Source organism: Arachis ipaensis, chromosome B5 (genome assembly GCF_059453495.1).
Source record: "Arachis ipaensis isolate K30076 ecotype BB chromosome B5, ASM5945349v1, whole genome shotgun sequence".
Taxonomy (NCBI): Eukaryota; Viridiplantae; Streptophyta; class Magnoliopsida; order Fabales; family Fabaceae; genus Arachis; species Arachis ipaensis.
The window spans coordinates 151,401,324-151,422,452 of NC_142440.1; the positions used below are offsets into that span (position 1 = coordinate 151,401,324).

The 21,129-nt window shown below is 28.4% G+C and overlaps 1 pseudogene across 1 annotated transcript; it reads right to left on the reverse strand.

The window, feature by feature from the left end:
• Window positions 1–1,862: 1,862 nt before the first annotated feature.
• On the reverse strand, window positions 1,863–20,707 carry LOC148566232 (lupeol synthase-like; annotated as a pseudogene). The gene is made up of 8 exons (XR_015883383.1): window positions 20,474–20,707; window positions 20,143–20,328; window positions 16,307–16,396; window positions 16,027–16,140; window positions 6,597–6,666; window positions 2,447–2,546; window positions 2,094–2,336; window positions 1,863–2,009 (listed from the first exon to the last, which is right to left on the reverse strand). The product of XR_015883383.1 is annotated as a lupeol synthase-like (transcript).
• Window positions 20,708–21,129: the final 422 nt, after the last annotated feature.

Sequence of the window (21,129 nt, forward strand, 5' to 3'; positions counted from 1 at the left end):
AAAGGTGTAAAAAACTGTAACTCGTACCTTTGCAACAACGACGACAGCAGCACCTTCGACAAAGGAGGCCACGAAAGCAAGCAACAAGCCTCGATCACACCGTGGTGGAATGCGAATGCATCATCTAATAATCAGAAACTGAGATGGGATGAAGAGGAAGGGTTTCTTTTGCCTCAGTGAAAAGGGAGGAAAAACCAGGGTTAATCGTTTATTAAGGTAGGGGCATTTTTATCAACATAAAATAGGTAAATACATTGAGGATTACAAAAAATGTTTGTAATTGGGTATATTCAATTTTGGAATGGAATATTCCGTTAACCCAAACGTTTTTTGTCACTGTAAGGACCCAACTAAAACAAAAAAATGGTATAGGGACTCAATTAAAAGGAAAAAAACTATAGGGACCTAATTAAAAATTCGGCCAAACTATAAGGACCAACAGAGTAATTAAACCTTTTTATATATCTCATGGTAATATCCTAAGTAATTACATTTTCATACTTATCATGATTTAATGTGAGTTGAAGTTAAAAATCCACATACAACAAAAGCAAAACCAAACCCCTCACCAATGAATTATAGCTCAAATGATATAGTCTCTCCATTATCAATTAAGAGGTTACGGATTCGAATCTCCTATCTTTGATAAAAAAAAAAAAAAAAACCTCACCTTCTACGTAGTGACAATATATAATTAATGAATTTAATTAAAAAATTAATTTTTTTCAACTAACCTCAATTAATATTTTTAAATTTTAAATTCTAGTTCTTAAATTTTAAATTTTAAATATTAATTTTAAATTTTAAATTTTCAATTCTAAATCTTAAATATTTTTTAAAAAATAATCTTATGATAAAAAAATTTGATTAATATTAATTATTGAAAAATTTATTTTTTATATATATTTTTTCTTAATCAATATACTTAATTACCTATTACCTGTCAAGTTCGACTGATCATAAGATAATATTTTTGTTGCTCGATAAAATTATAATATTATATATTTAGTATGTGACTGTATAGGATGTTATACTATAGAGATAAGATAAGATTATATATTTTCCCTTTATTATCACGTATGATTTCTTGGTGACTTATTAGTTATTATCACATATGATAAAGAAACTAACTAGATTATTATTATGTATCTTTAAATATAATGCATCTAAAGATTTTACATTTATCTTTTTGAGAAATACTAGAAAATAAGTATTTTTAACCGACTAAATTTCAACTAATTAATAAATGAATTAATATTTAAATTAGTGTCTAAAATTACATTCACGCCTTAATATTGTTCTTAAAGTTTAATTTATTTAATTTGATTCCCCAACTTATTATTTATGATCTACGTTAGTGTTTAATAATTCTGATTTCTTCACAAAACTATCAATGATGTATTGAGATAGATTGATGACTATCAAGAATCTCTAATAGTAACTATCTGACATAATGACAATTGAATTTTTTATCTCAATTTATTTTCTAAGAAGTTTTTAAAATTCTTAAGTAAAATTAGGATTAGATTTTTAGATCATAATTCTTAGGGAGTAAATCCAAATAAAAAAAATTTAGTTGCCAACTCAGATATAGCCATTAGAAAGTCTAATAAAATAGTCGTCAGTTTATCTCAACATGTCATTAATAGTTCTATAACAAAAATAAAATTAGACATGAGTTTTGAATATTAAGTTAAAGAGATCAAATTAAGTAAATTAAAATTTAAAAATCAGATTAAAGTACGAGATAACTTCAAAGATTTATCTGAATATTAATTCTGAATTTTTTTTAACTAATACAAAAACATTTTCAAAAGTAAAAACACACAGAAAAAAGATAAACCTTGTCGTGACACATTTATTTAATAGAATATGGTTGACCTAACCCTAAATGCTTCTCCAGTAGTATCAGAAACTTGTAAACCATTATCACGAATTGAAAATGCCCACGATCCTTTACATATATGCCTATGCATTGCCTTGAAGTCACCTTTTGGATTCTCACGAATCTTTGATTAAGATGAATAATGTTATTGCTTCTGTATGCCACATATATTATATTATTCAAGTCATAAATGATTGTTTGTTATTACTTGTGAAGCTTTGATAAAGTCATGTGCTTTCTTAAGTACATGTCCATACTCTTCGTTCATATTACATGCAATTATTGCTTGTACCGCAAATGCAGTATCCCACATTTGACTTCCCAGAGCCTGTTGGATGTACATTTCTTCTCTTAAAGATCTGATTAAGTCAGTGATGGGAGCCAACAAATTTCTTGCCATATACGTATGATAAGGGCATGTAAACCAAGCAACAATAGCACATTATATGTCCTATCATATTACGAGTCACTGAACTTATTAGGACAAGAATACAAGACAAGCAATAATTATGGTTGTGCAAAAGGAATTATAGAAGCTCAAAATTTTTGTCTTGAACGAACCTGGTTGAATAGGGCTAGATTTTGGTATAAGTCATAACTCTGGTGGAAATGGATTGGAAGTTGGAATCTGACCACTCATAAGCTCCACTGCTCCAAGCCCCTTTTACCAAAGGAAAAGTATAGGTAACCAACAAGATTTTTAAACAATGTGTAAATAATGTGAATTAATGAGGTTAAAAGAGTAAATTTAATTAATATTATTAAATTAGGGTGTAGTATATTTTTATTTGATTGGTAATTGTTCATATTGTTCAAAATTTTCATTGTTTCTAACACTCCCCTTTACCAAATCAATTAAGTATAATAAATATATAATTAATATTAAAATGCATACATGTGCTCATTTTCATGTGCGACTTTTCTCTAGGTGACCGGTGACAACTAATTACTAAATTATTGTAATAAAATAATATATATACAGAACTTGAACTTGTTTTATTTAATCATATACTATATATAGTAATTACATTCTTTTATTAATTGATTAATGTGTTAGTTTCTTAATTATCGTCACCTAAAAAATTAATTTATTCATATATTGCACCAATTATTCCACAAACCTAGGCTAGCTGTCAAATACTAAGAACTAGTGAATTGTCCCGTGCATCGCACGGGTATGGTAACGGGTATGGTAAATTTAATGAAAATTATTCATTAAGAAATTTTTTTTATCATAATAACATATTAACATATGTATGAGGTTCTATAATAAATTGGATTGTTTAGTAAGATTGACCAGAATTTTAAGATTCTGACTTTTATTCTGTAATTTTAACTTTTGTTGGCAGTTTTATATCGTTTAGCAAATTAAAAGATGAGGTTATTGTTTAAAATAAAAAAAAAAAGACAATAAAAAAATATAATCAAGCTAATTTGATGATGGGTGCTGGAAAAATTGTTTTAGCGTGGTAAAACAAATTGAAGAAAGATAATATTTATAATGTAAACAACCATCGTGACTTTCACAAAATAATCAATAATAATGAAGAAGAATATAAAGATAATCATGGTGTACAATTAAGATGATTGGTTGAAAGAAAATCAAAATAGATGATTGGAATTATAAGTAATGGTATTGTACACAAAAAAAATCAAGTAGAATGTATGAATTAAGTGACACATGTAACCAAATATGAAAACAAAGAAATAATAATGTGAATAGTAAAGTAGATAAAGAATTGGGTACTATGTACTATTATGGAATAGTGAAAAAAGAACAAAAATGTATGATTCAAAAAAGGTTAAACTATCGAGAAGAGTACAAATTCATTAAATATATTAGTATAAAATAAGTGTCAAAATATTGATTGAGCTATTTTATGTGTAAAATGAATGAGAAGTCACTTAAACTATTCCAATACTTTGAAGTAACAACTAAATATATAATTGTGATCAATACTACACAAATTATATACGACATGAAAGTGTTAAATTGTGTTTAAGAATAAAAATTTGAGTTATCATAGCAGTTCAATATTAATGGATATATGGTTTGGGTGCATTGGGTTATAATAATTCGCTTTATGTTTAGGCATACAGGATACATGTATACAAATAGTTATATATTTATTGAAGAAATCTGGTAGAAACATATTATGAGGATTATATGATTTTTCAGTAGTATATAAATTATCGTTACATATGATATAAGAGAAATTTGAAAACTGGTGGTGATTAAGCTGACTTGATTACATGAGTATGATTTAATTTAAAATTTTATCCGTTAAAAAATTATTATATCACTGTACAGAGTCATCTGATAATTAGAATACATCAATTTCGTAGTAGGAACTTGGATACCATGTAAGAATACAATAAAAGCTATGTATAAAGCATTTGAAAAAAAAAATTAATAAAGAAGAAAATAATAAGCATGATAATTAGACTACTGTAGTCAAATAAATATATTTATTACATATATAAATAGAAAAAAATAATGAGAAATAGAAATAAACTAACTGCATAATGAATAATCAAAAAGGTCTATAGTGTTTGATGGAAGAGAAAATTCTAATAAATATTAAATACTTAAAACTTCTAAATTTATTGATTTTTATCATCAACAGGACTCAAATTTGACCTTGCTCTCTTTGACTATGCCATGTTGAAGATAAAATATGCACCTTCTCCTAATAAGAAAAACTTCTAATGATATAGAACCTCTCCAACAATGTTTCGTTGTGAAAGAAGGTCCAACCTTTTGACGTACATTAACATAAGAAATCTCATTTGATTTTGTATATTGTAAGCAAATTGAATATAAAAGGAAAAGAGATTAAGACCTTTTGGCGAATTGAAAATAGATTCCCAACAACAACAATGAGATTCTGTCTTTTTTGCATGAACAACTACATGCCAAACAAAGACGCATATCCATAACAACAATAATATTTCAAATATTACCAAAATTAGAAGATATACATTAGATCAAATAATAAGAAATATATATAACTCGTCATCGCAAAGCATTACGAATCTGTGATTGAAGCAGATCCCCTACATAGCTTTATACCACCGCCTCATAGTGGGGGTGTGTCTTAAGAAAGTGAATGAAGGAGACCAATAAGAACTAAAGAAAAAGAGAATAAGTGAACAGAAGAGAAAAAAATAATGAAGAGAATCCCTTTTTTAATTTTGAGGAGGAAGAGAAAAAATTAAAAACAGAGAATGGAGAGATCCCCTTTTTTAATTTTGAATTTGAATTCAAAATTAAAAAAACTAAAATTTTAGGGAAGTATATACATGTGAAGCAAGTTTAAAAATAGGAAAGAAAAACTTGACATGGTCATGAAATGTGAAGTGTAACGAAAATGGTTTCAGGTAGGAGTGGTATGGTAATAAGGGTCATGATGTGAAGTGTAATGAAAATGGTTTCATGTATGAGTGGTATGATAATAAGGGTTATGATGAGTGAAAAATAAAAATATTGATATTTTGATAGAAACTCAGAATAAATATAAGGGATGACAAATGTTTTTTTCACTTTTTTTCTCTGCTTTCCTGCAACAAATATCGTGCCATAATACCATTAAGAACTCTCCGCTTGACAAAGAGAAGACAGACAGAACAAAAATAAAAGAAAAAAAAGTAATGCAGAGAGATATATAGATCTAGGAGAAAAAGACATGAGAGAAGATAGAGAAAGAAAGATGGTTATGGTAAGAAGAAAATCGAAAGTTGATTATCCGAGAGATGGATTGAATACTTGATAAGGTTGTGCATATTTAAAATTCAAATTTTAATTTCAAATTACATGCAGATTTAGTTGGAATTAAAATTTGAATAAAATGTAAAAGAACATACATCAGGAACGTATTGAAGATGAAGATGAATATAGGAAATAACCTGGATAGAAAGATAAAGAAAAATATAAAAATATCATATCGCTGTTGTGCTCTTGGTGGCCGCCCGACTCAGTACTTTTCATTCCTCCTCCGTATCCATCACCACATCATCGATGACCACCACAAACTCAACCGCACCCACTGCAACACCACCGCGATATTATGATCCACCACCATAGTAGTCACAACCTTATCCACCGCCTTAATTTTGCCTTGGTGCATACATGAATTCTATAATCTCCACCTCCAACTTAAATTAGGAAGAAGAAGAAGAAGATTATACAAAAACAGAATTAATGAACGTAGGAGGAAAAAGGAAGAGGAACTGAAGGTGAAGAAGGTAAAGAAGGAGAAGAATCTAAGAAGAGGAGGAAGAGATAAAATTGAAAATAAAGAATGGAGAGAATCATTTTTTTAATTTTGATTTTAAATTTCAAAATTTTAGGTTATGTGTACATATAAAGCAAACTGGAAAAGAAGGATAATAAATTCAGATACAGTCATGAAAAATGTAGTGTAATGAAAATAGTTTGATGCAAGTGTTATTATGTAATAAAAGTCATGATATTGATGACCGAAAGCATGGAAATTTTAATAGATAAACACACATATCAGAAAATGAGAATGAACCTGAAAGATGACACGTAGGAATTCCACTATGAAAATATCCTTGTTTTCAATGTATGTTATAGGATTTATTTTTTTAAAATAGCGGTTTTGTTTGACAACGAAAATGATCAAATGTCAAGAATAGAGTGTAACAGAAAACTTAATAACTAATGTATTTATTTACCGAAACCCAAAACTTTCCCACGAAGGAACAGCCATTAATCCACCATGGTCAAGGATCCACTTTCTGGCTCTGAACATTGGCATGTCTTCATCATCTTCAAGCTCTTCTCCAAGTATTCTCAGAGTTATGTAACTCAATTATTCAATTCCGATTCAAACATTGTGCTATGATCCAAAATATGAAATCCTCACCTACCATCTTCGTTCTATCTCACAATATATCCAAAGCATCATTAATTAATTAATTAATTAATAATTGCGAGATAATTAAAGATATTCTCTCTATTTTATATCAATAACCAATGCATTCCCCGAAATAAAATAGACTAATAAAAATGTTATGTATATACTAAAATCAGTTACATATGTTGTTTAATTTATTTTTAATGTGTATTTTATATTCGAATATATATTTTATATTAGTTAATTTTGATGGTTAATTTTAGTGTATACCTACACTACAAGAGACACGGTAAATAGCAGCACTTTATTGGAAGTGGTTACAACTTGCAAAGATACTATTTTTTAATTTTGCAACGGTTTTGTGGTAAATTTAAAAAAAGCCGCTAAATGTTTTAATTTACTGTGGTTTTAAAAAAGAGATCCTCTCCAGTATAAATCAATTATCATATCGATATACAGATATTTTTCGGTATCATACAATGGCATGACATGTGGGTAACTTGTCCCCTTTATTAAGGGAGCACGTTGCAGAGAATTAAGTGAAGCAGCTAAAACTCCAAAGATTAGTTAGTCGAGTCGATTACAATTGTTGGGTTCTTTTTGATAATTGGAGATGTAGGCCTGTGTTTTATGTAGGTTCTTTTTTTAACTTTTAATTTCCTATTGCACTAGGAAGGATGAACGTAAACTAAGATTGGGTTTCTTTATCAAAAGAAAAATGTCTAATAAATTTTCACATGAAAAAAGAAACTTAAATTCATCAAATGCTTATGTAGATATGATAAACAATTTCAAGATGACTTGTGATTTTATTCTTTTCACCCTTCGATGTTTTTTCCTTCTCTTTTCAGTATTTTTTTTTCATTACCAAATGTGTATTTTTTTTATAATTTATTTATTTTTAAATCACATAACTTTGTTAGAGTATAACTAATTCTTATGTTACCAAATTATACTTAACACAAGTTAGTTTAAGATAATTTAATTAATTTTACAGTTTGTACATTGTATTAATAATTAATTATTTAATATTCTTATAAAATATAACAAATTATAATTTAGAATCAAAACTATTTAATATAAACTCATCAATATTTATATTTAAACTAAATTTGATATCAAAGTATGAATTAAAACTTTAAATGTTATCATTTGAATTTCTTGGTTTCTTTGGTTTTGAGAAAAGCTAGAACAAAGTTAAAGAAATGAATAACTAAGCAAAAATCTTTTTAGTTTTTAAGAAAAATTGAAGTCTATTGTTGCATTAAGAAACTATGTTTAAATTAAATACAACTTTACTATTCTAAGTTTTTTTTCTAAAACCAAATAAATTACCAATTTCAAGTAATAACATTTTAATTGACATTTTGGTCTTATATTTATTTTAAACAATTATATTGACTTTTGCTTAAATATTAGTTTAGTCTAAATATAATTGATAATTAATGAAACGTGTTATCTGTAAAATTAAGAGTTAAGACTCAAAGTGGTCCCTCAAGTTATACTCGAGCCTCATAGTAGTCCCTGAAATTAATAGTTACTCATATGCATCCCTGACGTTACACTCCGGAACTTAGAGTCGTCCTTCAAGCATTTTCTATCAACTAGGCTTCACCGGAAAGATGAGGTGGACTCTCTTTTGACATGTTAGCAAGCCCAAAACGACACTGTGTTGGTTTGGCACCTAATTTGGGCCAAACGACGTCGTTTTCATGGGCAGAAACATAACTCATCGTTTTCTCTCCCTTCCAAAATAGAAACACGAATGTCTTCCTTCAAAACTTGTCTTCAATGGCGCTGTTCTGAGTGACATTGCTACAACGTCTTCCTTCAAAACTCGACTGGTCTCCACAATTGGCTTTTTTGTTGTCGTTTGTGAGAGTGTTTTCAAAAAAGGATTTCTCTAACAGAGATAAGCAAAAGGAATTTCTCTAGCCATAGAAGATGTTCTGTTTGTGGTAAATCTTGTTATTTTATTTTTTTTTTTAGTAGTTACATAGGATTATTTGATTGATTTCTGTTTCAATTTTTCAATTTTGTGTTAGTGATAATGTGGTTTAGAGTTGAAATGCATTTACTGTTGACTATAGGGTTTATGTTTTACTTCTTGTAATATATTGATATTAGCATCAGGGTGATATTTCTCTTTCTAAATGAATATTTGAATTTTATCATATATTGATATGCTACATTAGTGAGGATATTATCCTAACTTGTATTATTATAGCTCCTAAATTTTAAAGCTGTATTGCTTAATAATTGTTGTCTTTATTGGTGCTGATTCTTATTTTAAACTTGATATACATCATTTATGAGATGAATAAGTATATTTCATGCACGAGTTTTGTACCTTAAGTAAGAGCTTACAGATGGTTCAGTAGCTTAGACTCTTTAGGTAATTACATGTGATATTGTGATCATGGAACTAGTTAGAACTTTTCGACTAAGATTATAGCACTGATTGATGGTAATCAATGGCTAAGAGAAGGGGGTTGAATCTGTAAGACCCCGGATTTTTAAAAATTAAATAACTAACTATTTATAAGTTTTTATATTATATCAAGATATAATTTAAAAAAAATTATTTTCAACAAAAATAATTAAATATAATTTTATAAATATTAAAGTTTAATTTAATTGTTATTTATTTTATTAAATTTAAGTTATTTATCAAAAATATATATTTTGATTAGACAAATATTAAATTTATTATTATTATTATTATTATTATTATTATTATTATTATTATTATTATTATTATTATTCCTTTGGCCGAACCCTTAAGGAAACCAAAGGAAAGATAAGGAAAGCCAAAGTTAGCTATTATATATATAAACATGACACATGTATCTTAATAATCATATAATTTTAATACCCTTTTCTTTCTTCCACCGAAGCCATAAGAAAAGAAATAAGAAGTGTGGTTCATAAGCATATATATATATATATATATATAAGTATGACACATGTCCTTTCATTTCAATAAACTAATGCCACTTAATCAAGAATCCATATTCACTTCTCTTCATTTGTCACTGGACTTGAAAGGAAAGAAAGGAACCGAGAGTGAGGAAGAGAGAACCTCCATGACCATAAGATTTTCGACTTCGATTTCTTGAGATCCGTAACTCCAATTAAAAATCTAATCCGGTAAAAGTGTTTGTATTCTCATCCTCTACACATTGATGTTATTTTTGTCCGGTAGAAGTTGACGGTGACGTAGCTCCTCTTCCCCTTGAGTTCGGCTAACTGGAGTTCTAGGAAGCACAGACGATTGCTGACGCTTTCTTCTTCAGCAATTCGGTCAAAAAGCTTCTACAGAATTTTTATTGACTTTGATTTCGTACGGAGGTAGGGGATTTATTTTAAAATTAATCGTTTAAATTTATGAATTCCATTGAAATTTAGTGAGTAATTGCAAATAATTTATAGATGTCTTACATGATTAATTGATGAACTGGTTGAGTTGTGGCTGGAAAAAGTGATTAAACTAGTGTTCTTGTTAAATTGAAAGATGATGAGTTAGTTATTAAAGAAATTGTTATGTTGATAATGGTTGAATGGAGTTGGATTTGAGATTAGTTTGGGAAGTTAGGAATCTGAGGGAGCCCACATGGGTAGTAAAGTCCAATTTTAAGGGAAAAAGTGTTTTTGTTTTGAAAACCTGATTTAAATATGTATTTACATTAAGAAGCGAACTTTATATTAAAAATATGATTTACACGCTTATTGTGGGAAATGATTTTGAAATTGAACCTGGTTAGCTTTCAAATTTATAAAATGATTTGGCATTGGATTTAGATTGTCAGATTTATCAGGAATGATCTTTGAGGATCGAAAATGATTTGGTTAGGACCCTTGAAGGGTGGCAAAGCCCGAATTTTAGAGCAAATGCTGCAGAAATTTTTATAAAACTTCGAGGCTTTGCTTAAAACGTTAATCAAAAGATAATTTGATTTAAAACTCATTCTATTTGGTTTTCAATTTAGCAGGAAAAGTTATGTCTTAAGTTTATTCTATTGAGAAAAGTTTCTTGTTTAAGTAATAACTTGAATCCAATTTATTAAGGAAGGGAATTTTTATTAAACGTTAAAGAAGTTTGGCTGTCTAGGAACTAATGTTTTGGGGTATGATAAGTGAAGGAATATGTGGTGATGCAGAGGTGTAAATAATAATAAGGTGATGCAGGGGTATGTATAGTTAAGCAGTGATGCGGAGGTATGAGTATGGAATTGGTGATGTGGAGGAATAATGAAAAGTCATGAGTGGAATAAACAACTGAAGTAGATTATGATTTATGAAAATGAAACGTGAATGGGCCTTTGTGCCAAAGCGCTAATGCGGAAGTGTCCGCCTAACTGATAGCTTGAGATTGCTAATGCGGGAATGTTCGTCTAACTGATAGCATATTGTATGTTGAATGGGCCTTTATGCCAAATTGCTAATGCGAAATGGCCCGCCTAACGGATAGCCTGAGATTGCTAATGCGGGAATGTTCGCCTAATTGATAGCACTGTTTCTTACTGTGATACACATTATTATGATGAGGCTTAATTGACACGGGTAACCGTGATGCCAAGGTGTCTAATTGACACAGTAAAGAAACCATATTCGGGGTTCGCTCCGAGTAACGTCGGGTTGCGGGTAGACAACCGACGCATGAGCTCATGGCCTGCTTAGGAGAGACATGCATCATATGGATTGCGCATTTGCATTTGGTCTTGTTTTGCTTGTTATATTTTCTCTGTGATTGTGCTGCTTGACTTATTTGTCTTATTGCAATTTGTTTGTGTTGATCTGTCTCTTGTGCTATTAGTCGGTGTATTGAGGTGACTGAGAATTGGGATTTGTTTTTAGTTCGAAAAGTTAAAGAAGGTAATTAAGTATATGAAGTAAGAGTAAGAAGTATTTCCAAAGGTTTTAGAAAGAAGAAAATATTTTTATTAAGTAAAGTTAATTATTTGCATGTTAATCATTACTTTTACGACATTCCCATTCCCTACTGAGAACTAGTGGTTTGTTCTCACCCCAAAATCTTCCACCCCTTTCAGTGACACAGGTTCGGAGACTCAGTTTGAAGCCGCGGGCGATTAGGAGTTTAATTTAAGTTAAGTTTATGTGTTGAGTTGCTTTTATAGAATTCCCTCGCCCTTGTTATTTAAGATTTTATTTTATACAGAGGGATAGGAGTTATAACTGAATTTTATTTGAATTTTTCTGTGTGATATTTATTATTATTAATAACTATGTGACTAGTATTTCTTGGAGATCTTTGGTATATGATTTTAATTAACAGAAACAAAAGATTTCGGCTTTTTTCTAAAAATTGAAACGCGAAATCGAACTAAAGGCTCAATATTAAATAGTAAATAAGGAAAACGGGTCAGTAACGCTTTGCTTTTGGTACGATCATGACGTGCTAAAAGTTAGGGTGTTACAGAATCTTAGTCCCTTTTTTTTAATATTACTTTCTGACTTTTAAAGGAACTTCAGGAGATATTTCTGCTTTTTGTCTCATAACAAGTCAAGAGACATTTTCTTTTTGTCTCGTAATCGGTTAGGAGATGTTTTTCAATTTTGTCTCCAACGCAACAGAAACAGAATAGGAGTAGAAGAGAAAGAGAGAATTACACCCAGAAGTATCGTGATTCAGCTGCTAAGTGCAATGCAGCCTACATCCAGTCTCCATCACAATTGTGACAGAATTTCATTATAATCATCAGATTACATATACCAATTCTTTCCTAGAATCTATCCAATCCTATCTGGGACAAATCCAGATTCTATCCCCAAATCTGAACTTGACTTGGACTCCTACCAAGCTTTCAACCGCAAAGTGCTAACCCAACTTGCAAGGAAATCCCCACATGATCATAAAATACAACATATAGATGTACAAAAAAACTCTGAGACATCTATGGCTTTTTCTCTAATATTGCTCACAGCCTTTTTCCTCTCATTGGCTTTTTCTTACAAATTTCACCATATTTTCCTTTTACCATGAGACTCAGACAGACAATACTAAGAAAAAGAAAACAAAATGAACATCTTTAAAGGAGAAGAACTCAGGAAGCTTGGGTAGCTTTGATAACTCTATGCTTTCACTTTCTCTCCTTGTCTCAACCCTTGGCCATTCACCCTTATTATAGAAGGGGAAGCTTCCAATGTTGAAACCGGTTCAACCAAGCCAGCAACATCTTCTCCAACCTAAATGTAGTTTCGGTTCGGATAGAGAGAAGAGAGAGAAAAACCGAAAATTAACATGCATGTACCTCTCTCAACCCTTCTGATCAAGTTCCTTCACTCTGAGCCCTTGATCTTTACTTTGGCTCTAAGAAAGAACTCTGACCCTTGATGAATCTCTGATCCTTGACAGCTTCTTCCTTTCCATATTTGCTTCTTCCTCTTTGTAGCTCCAGTAGCTACCTTCTATCTTGGAATAACAAAAATGGAAATGAGCTTTACCCACTGAGATCTTCTTCTCTGATCGAGACAAATTCTTTCCTATTCTTGGCATAGAAGATCTTGAAACTCTTCATGAAATCTTGCCTTCAATGGCAAAGATCTAGCCACACCATGCTTCGGATCTTTCTTTTGCAAAGGCCATCATCATCCTAGCCTTTTCTTCTTCCATTAGCTTCACTGTTTTATTTTTTTCTCTCATAGCTTGTTTTCTTTTTCTTCTTCTGATTGATTGACAACCAAAAACAAGAGAGAGAGAAGAGACAAATCATTCAATATAAAATTAACTCAATTTAATTTTATGTTTCAGTTACCTATGCAAGCAACTAATTCATTTGAATTTTGAATTCCATTTCACAATGTAGTAGGTAACTGTGGCTTGTGTGGAGTCTCTCTCTTCCTTCAATTCGGACCAAGGCATTGTTGGTCTAAGAAAAAAATGGTTTTGGACTATGTACATATTTCTTGGCCCAATTTAGCCTTGCTATCCTTTTAAATGATTCAGCCATATTGTAAACCCCGGTTAAATTAGTAGATAATTAGTCAATAAATTAATTTTTAATAAGAAAGATTAGAAACGTGAATATTATATCAAATTAGGATAGAACTCATCGAAACGATAATTTTGACACTAATTTCGAAAAAATCGGTCCAAAATTGGACCGAACAGGTCGAACCGGACCCGAACCGGGCCCGTGGGCCCAAACCAGCCCAAAAGAACATTAAATGAAACCCAAACATTTCCCCTTTTTCTCCATATACACGTTCCAGCGAGCAAAGGGAATGGGAGAACGAGAAAACGTTCCGACCCTTTACGGTAAATTCAAATTACCGTAACTTTCCGATCCGAGCTCCAATCGCCGCACCGTTTGCGGCCACGCGTTCACCGTGTCGAGCTCTACGTTTCTACTAGAATAATTTCACTGGTAACTTGTTTAATCATTTTCAGCTCTCTTTTTCCCCAATTTTTGAATTTTCAATGGGAAGGTTGAATTTCTTTGATTTCTGATGTTTTAAGATCCAATTAGCTTGAGGAAAACGTTCACTCTTGCTTATGTGAAGCTTGGGTAAGGTGAGGATATGATAATTCTATTTTATTTTTATTGAATTTGAACTTTGAGTATTAAATTGGGTATATATGTGTTATGAATGTGTATTAGGTTGAAAATAAATAATTGGAGCTTGAAATTGTGAATATTGGAACTTGGAAGAAGCGGATTAGTTGAGGTTTTGAGGGCTGCGTTCTTTTAGGAAAATTGTCTTGGAATAATACTTGGGAATCGACTAAGGTATGGTTTAGGTTTCTTGCATTTAATATATAATGTTCTGTGAAAACTTAGGCTAGACGACCATAGGATAAGTTGGAATGCAGGTGTATGTTTAATGTTTAGTAATTTGTCGATGAATATATTTGGTTGAAGTTTATTGAATAATTAGTTATTAATTTTGGATGGTGAATGTTGTTATGTTAATTTGGAGAGAATTATGGTTGAATGTTATTGTTGGTGAACATGGTTGGTTTGGTGCTTGTTGATTAATTAATGATTTGCTGAATTATTGATTTGAAGTATTTTGTGTTAGAAGCCTAGGATTAGTAAACTATGATCCTTAGTTGAATTTTGGTTGTTGGATTTGAATATTATTGTATGAGTATAATTATTAATCTGAAGTGGATTTATTGTGGTGACTGTTATGATGATGAGGAAGGGTATGTTGAATTCAAAAGAAAGCAGGTTTGGACCCGAAAAGGGTGGCAAAGTCCGAGTTTTAGAGGAGATGCTGCCGAAATTTTATAAAAATTAGAGATTTTGTTTATATGATTATTTAAAAATATTTAGATTCAAAGGTTATATGGTTTGATTTTGAGTTATTAAGAAAATGAGCATGTTTTAAGTTTGATTCATTTAGGAAAGAATGAATTGTGTTTTGAATTGGAACTATTGATGAACGGAATGGGAGGTGTGATAATGAAGGATAACGATTGAGTATGATTGATGTATGATGATGAATGAGATGTGATTGAGAATGATGTGGATGTTGATGAATTATAATTGAATTATTTATATGGCTTATGAATTTGAATGATCTGAGATACAAGATTCCCTGGATTAATTAAGTGCCGTGGCTTGCCACCACGTGTACCAGATTGAAAACTCGATACTCTGTTGACCCTACGACGTAAGTGTGACCGGGCATTATATAAACTCCCGGGAATGTTACCTCCATTGAGTAATATTGATTATTTGAGATAAAGGTATGCATAGACTCTTGGGGATGCACGTCGGGGGACAGTCTAAGGACAATTCATACTTGTCGGATTGGCTGGATAACCGACAGATGAGCCTCATCAGCCATAGGACAGGCATGCATCATATGCATATTACTTGAATTACTTGCTTGTGCTTTAATTGGGTGTGCCTATCTGTATTTGCCATGCTAAAAACTACTAGAAATAGGACTTTTTCGGACGAATTTTGAGACGAAATTGAAATAAATTTCGAACAAATTAGAGACGAATTTTTTATTTCAAACAAAATTGGGATGAATTTTTTTTGTCCCAAAAAGCCTTGTTGCTAATTTAAATTGTCTAAAATTTCGTCCGAAATTTTTTTCAGACGATTTTGTGACAGATTTCGAATAGGCATTTATCTGCTAGATTTCTAACTATTGTGATGTATTTTAGACGAATTTCAGACAAATTTCAAACATAAAAATATTAATTTTTAGACAAATTTCAAACAAAATAGTCACTAATCCACCATGGTCAAGGATCCACTTTCTGGCTCTGGCCATTGGCATGTCTTGATGATCTTCAAGTTCTTCTCCAAGTATTCTCAATGCAATGTAACTCAATCCTGACCCAAACATTGTGCTGTGGCCTTCTATATGGAACCCCCATCCTCCATCTTCATTCTATTTCATGATTGTGAGAAAATGTGGCAGCCAACAATTATATATTGGTTGGCCTTTCACTTATAACCAAATTAATAAGTGGACAGATATATTTATTTATTAGAAAAAAAAAAAAGCATCTCTAACCCATGCATAGACTCTCTGTGAAGTTAATAAGTGTACCTACCTGGTGATTATACAAATATCGAATTATTTCTTTCTTGTGTTCTGGTCCTATAACTTCTTTAAGGGATCCTGTAATATATAATGCCATTATCTGCAGTAATTAACAACAATGTTTAACAGCAACAAGTATTTCAGTATAAGTTAAAAAAATATATAAATATATAAATAAATTACATAAAAAATTTTAGTATAAAATAAATAAAGAATGTATACAATTATATATATATATCACTTTATACTTTTGAAAAAATTAATATCATATATATTACTTTATACTTAAAAAAAAATAATATCATAATATGGTATTAAAATTTTTATAACTTAAAAATTTAAAATTTGAACTTTATTAATTTCAAAAAAAGAATTTTAACATAAAACTAATAAAAAAATTTATATAAAAAATTCATTTAAACAAGTATAAAAAAGTGTATTAAAAATATAATTATTTATGTATTTTTTTTAATTAATTTAAGTTTTTGAGAGAAGTGAGATTGTAAATTAAAAAAAAAAAAAGACAGTTATTAACATCCGATTTGCAAAACAAGATCATTATTCCAATACAATTAAATGACGCTTTTAATTTGACTAATCACACTCCGATCCTTTTCAGTGAATCTCTTTATTTACTTCTCTAAAATATCCCTTATTTATTATATTTTATAGTTAATGCAAATTTTTTATTTTATAATTTATTATAAAATATATTACTTTATGATTTTATGCATAAGAAAACAAATAAGAATATTTGGGGGGAAAATCAAATTTTCTTCACCTATTTTTTTATGTTGAAATATATAATTTAAAAAACATGAATATAAAATTTAATAGATTTCTCGTAAACATTTTGAAAATTGAAATGATGAAAACAATATTACTTAATAATCTTGTAACGCATATTATCATTTCTGGCTTGCTACATTTTTTCGCTTGGCCTACCTTTTCATTAGTCATTTTGTTTGGTATCTTTAAACATTTGAATTTCTTTAATAGACATAATAAATTCTTTTTATAATTTTCCAATTTTCTTTAATACATTTTTTAATTTGTTAATATCTTGTTCAAAATAGTTTTTAAGCAAATATATTATATAAATATATTTTTTTACCGTATTTGCAAATTATAATAACATTAAGAACTAAGATTGATAATAGAGTAAAATTTAATATTTTAAATAATATTAGGAGTTATAATAAAAAATAAATCTAAATAACAAATAACGAGTAGTGAATAATAAACTAGTGCAGACATATTAGAGGACATTATATTATCACTTATAATGAATAAATAAATGAGAAAATTTCACTCCCTCCCATCTATTTATAAAATGTACATTCTTCTCTTTTATAATTTTTAAAATTTTTTTCTTTAATCTATTTTAAATTTTTTGTATTAATTAATGTTACCTTTATCTATTTTTCGAAAAAAAAATTTTTTTTACAAAAATACTCTTTAGCAAAAATTTTATTTTTTTATCATTAAATTTTGCTTACTAAAATACCATTTAATAAATTAGTTTTTATTTATTAAATTGTATTTTTACCAAAATATTTTTTAAAAAATTTAATAATTAAATTATTTTTTTTTAAGATACCCTTCAATAATTTTTTAATTATTAAATTATGATTTTACCAAAATTTTTGTTAATAATTTTTTATATTTTACTATTAATTTTTTGATATCAATATATATTATTTTAACATTAAATAAAAAAGTCTTACCATTGTTAATATGTATAACAATTAATATATATTGATATTGAAAAATAATCTTATTAAGATTTTTTTAATATTAAAATAATATATATTGATGTCAGAAAATTAATAATAAAATATAAAAAATTGTTAACAAAAATTTTGGTAAAATTATAATTAATAATTAAAAAATTATTGAAGGGTATCTTAGAAAAAAATTAATTATTAAATTTTTTAAAAAATATTTTGATAAAAATACAATTTAATCAATAAAAAATAATTTATTAAAGGGTATTTTGGTAAGTAAAATTAATCACAAAAAATAAAATTTTTGTTAAAGGGTATTTTTGTAAAAAAAATTATTTTTTCTTGAAAAATGGATAAGGTTAAAATTAATTAACACAAAAAAACTAAAATGGATTAAAGAGGAGGTTTTTTAAAAGTTATAAAGGAAGAGAATGTACATTTTATAAATAGAGGAAAGGAGAATGTCATTTTAGCATCTCGAAGGAGAGGGGAGTGGAATTTTCTCTAAATAAATTAAATGTGTTATTATTTAAATTTTTTAGGTTGTTTGGACTTTTTATTTTTTAATTTTAGAATTAATGTTTCAAGTTCTGTATTTATCATTTTATTATATAGTCAGTTATTGTAAATTTGTAACTACTTTCAAATTATAATTATAATTAGTCACCAAAAAAATTATAATTATAATTATTTTATTTATACTAATGTGTTTAATTATTAATACATCTTTTTATAAAGTAAATATATAATAATAATAAATTAAATATAAAATTATTCAATATGCTAATTATATTTTAACTAAAAGATTTTGAATTTAATTCTTACACATGTTAACATATATCAATTTTTATGAATTATAAATAATAAATATTTTGACCTCAGTTATATTTAAATTCAACTAGTTTTATATTTAAAAACATATTCGATATAATGTAGTGAAAATATTCAACTTGTAGAAAACGAAGTCAATTCCAATAGTAAAAAGGTTAAGTGTTATTTTGATTCTTAAGGTCATTGGTGAAAATTTTAATTGTTTTTAATATTTTTATTTTAAAAATCTTTTTCAACTTTAAAATTATTTATAAAATCAACCTTTCATTTTCAAACTGTTTTTCCTTGGGACTAAATCATTTTTCCTACTTCAATTTTAATTTTAAGACTAAATTGTCTCTAATAAAATTAATTATAAAATCATCCTTTCGGTTTCAAATATTTTTGGTTTTATCCTTTATCAAAATAGAGTAATATCCTATAAACTGGTCTCTACAAAATTTTTAGTGAGACAATTTAATTCTCAACAAATTTTTAATGACCAAATCAGTTTTTATCCTTGTGTTTTGTCAGATAAATCAATCCTTACACTAAATTTTGTTAAAAAGTTAGCAGATAAAAAAATTTTCCGTTGTTATTTAATAAAGATATAACAGATTTTTAAAATGGTGAGAATTTTAAATTATTCCTTCTAAAAAAATAAATGATATGATGTACGAATTTATTTGTCTAATAAAATAAAAGTTTAGAGATTGATTTAGTAATTAAAATTTGATGAAAACTAAAATATTCGACTAAAAATTTCTTAAAAAACTCCAAAATTAAAGTGTCCAACTACAAATTTGTTGAGATTCTGAATTTATAGTCCTAGTTACTATCTTTTTTGCAAACTCCAAAACTCTTCTTAGCCCAATTTTTTATAAGCTCTGGTACCATAAAAGAGAAATTGATGTGGAGTGATGTGCAAGGAGAAGAATGTGAAATTTTGAGAGAGAACAAAAGAAAAACAATGATCTAATTGTGATGCATCAGTTGTGATGTATTAGTCTTGATTAGGAAAATGGGTGAAGGTCATTGCCGATTTGCCGTTTATAGCTCAAGTAATATAGAGTTAGTTAATTTTGTTTTATCAGAATTATTAGTTTTACTCTTGTTAACTGACTTTGACTCAGTCCTATCACTACTCTTTATCCTTAGAGATTCATTTGAGATATTACTCTTAAAAATAATTGTAACTTTATGAGTAATTTAAAAAAAAATAATGGACAATTTTAGTCTTAAAAATCTTAAAGACTAAAATCTTAACAAATTATATAAAAATACTATTATGAAATTGATCGTAGCTAACCAAAGGTTGAATGAAAAACAAAGGGCCAGAAAAGTCAGCAGGCCAGTGACCATCATGTGCTTGAATAGAAGAAAAAAAAGTGAGAGATCTTCTCATGGTTGTAATCAATGCTTCTTTTGTTATCTTCTCTTCTTCTCCCACTTTCACTGCTTCTGGTATTGCTCCACATTGGTTCTCCTTTGTGAGCTGCCCGTTAATTAATTTAATACTTCAATAATTTAATAGTGAAACCGAATATCAAATAACTAAAAGTACGTAACTGGGCCATGAATTTGATTGGAAGAACGAAATAAAAAAAAAATTAGAAATAAGAGCATCAACTTTTATATACCTGCATTCTCATTAAGAGGTCAGAGCTTTGTTTGATGGAAAATCTATTTTTAGTGAATTCTTGGCGCAGCCTTTCAACCTCGGCACGTTCTTGTGGTGTTCCTGCATTTGGATCAAACTCCCAATGTTGTCTTCCTATGAAATTGTTCCCTGAAACCAAGTTCTTTCCTCCTTCTGCTATCTTCAACTTCCACATCTTATCTTAACTATCCACACACACACACGGTTTTTGTATGCATAAAAAGTAAAGCTTAAGTTTTATCAAGAATATATATATATATATATATATATATATATATATATATATATATATCTCGAAATGTTGAGTTATTAACCTGAATTAAACAATTTTGGTCAGTATATAAAATCAAAAAAGCTATTTGTATATTAAAATTATTCATCAAAACTAGTCATAATATATTTATGTATAAATATATGTATTGTTTAACAAAATATTATTTGTATATTAAAATTAATCAACATGTATTTATATATAAATACATGCATTATTTATGTTAGAAACAAGAGAATAATATAAAAAAAGTGTTTTGTGTATTATTCAGTATGTTTACAAAGATATAATGTACAAGAGTATGTATAAGTACTAGAAAAATTAACGTAATAAAAGCGTAAAATCCTACAATAAATATACAGATA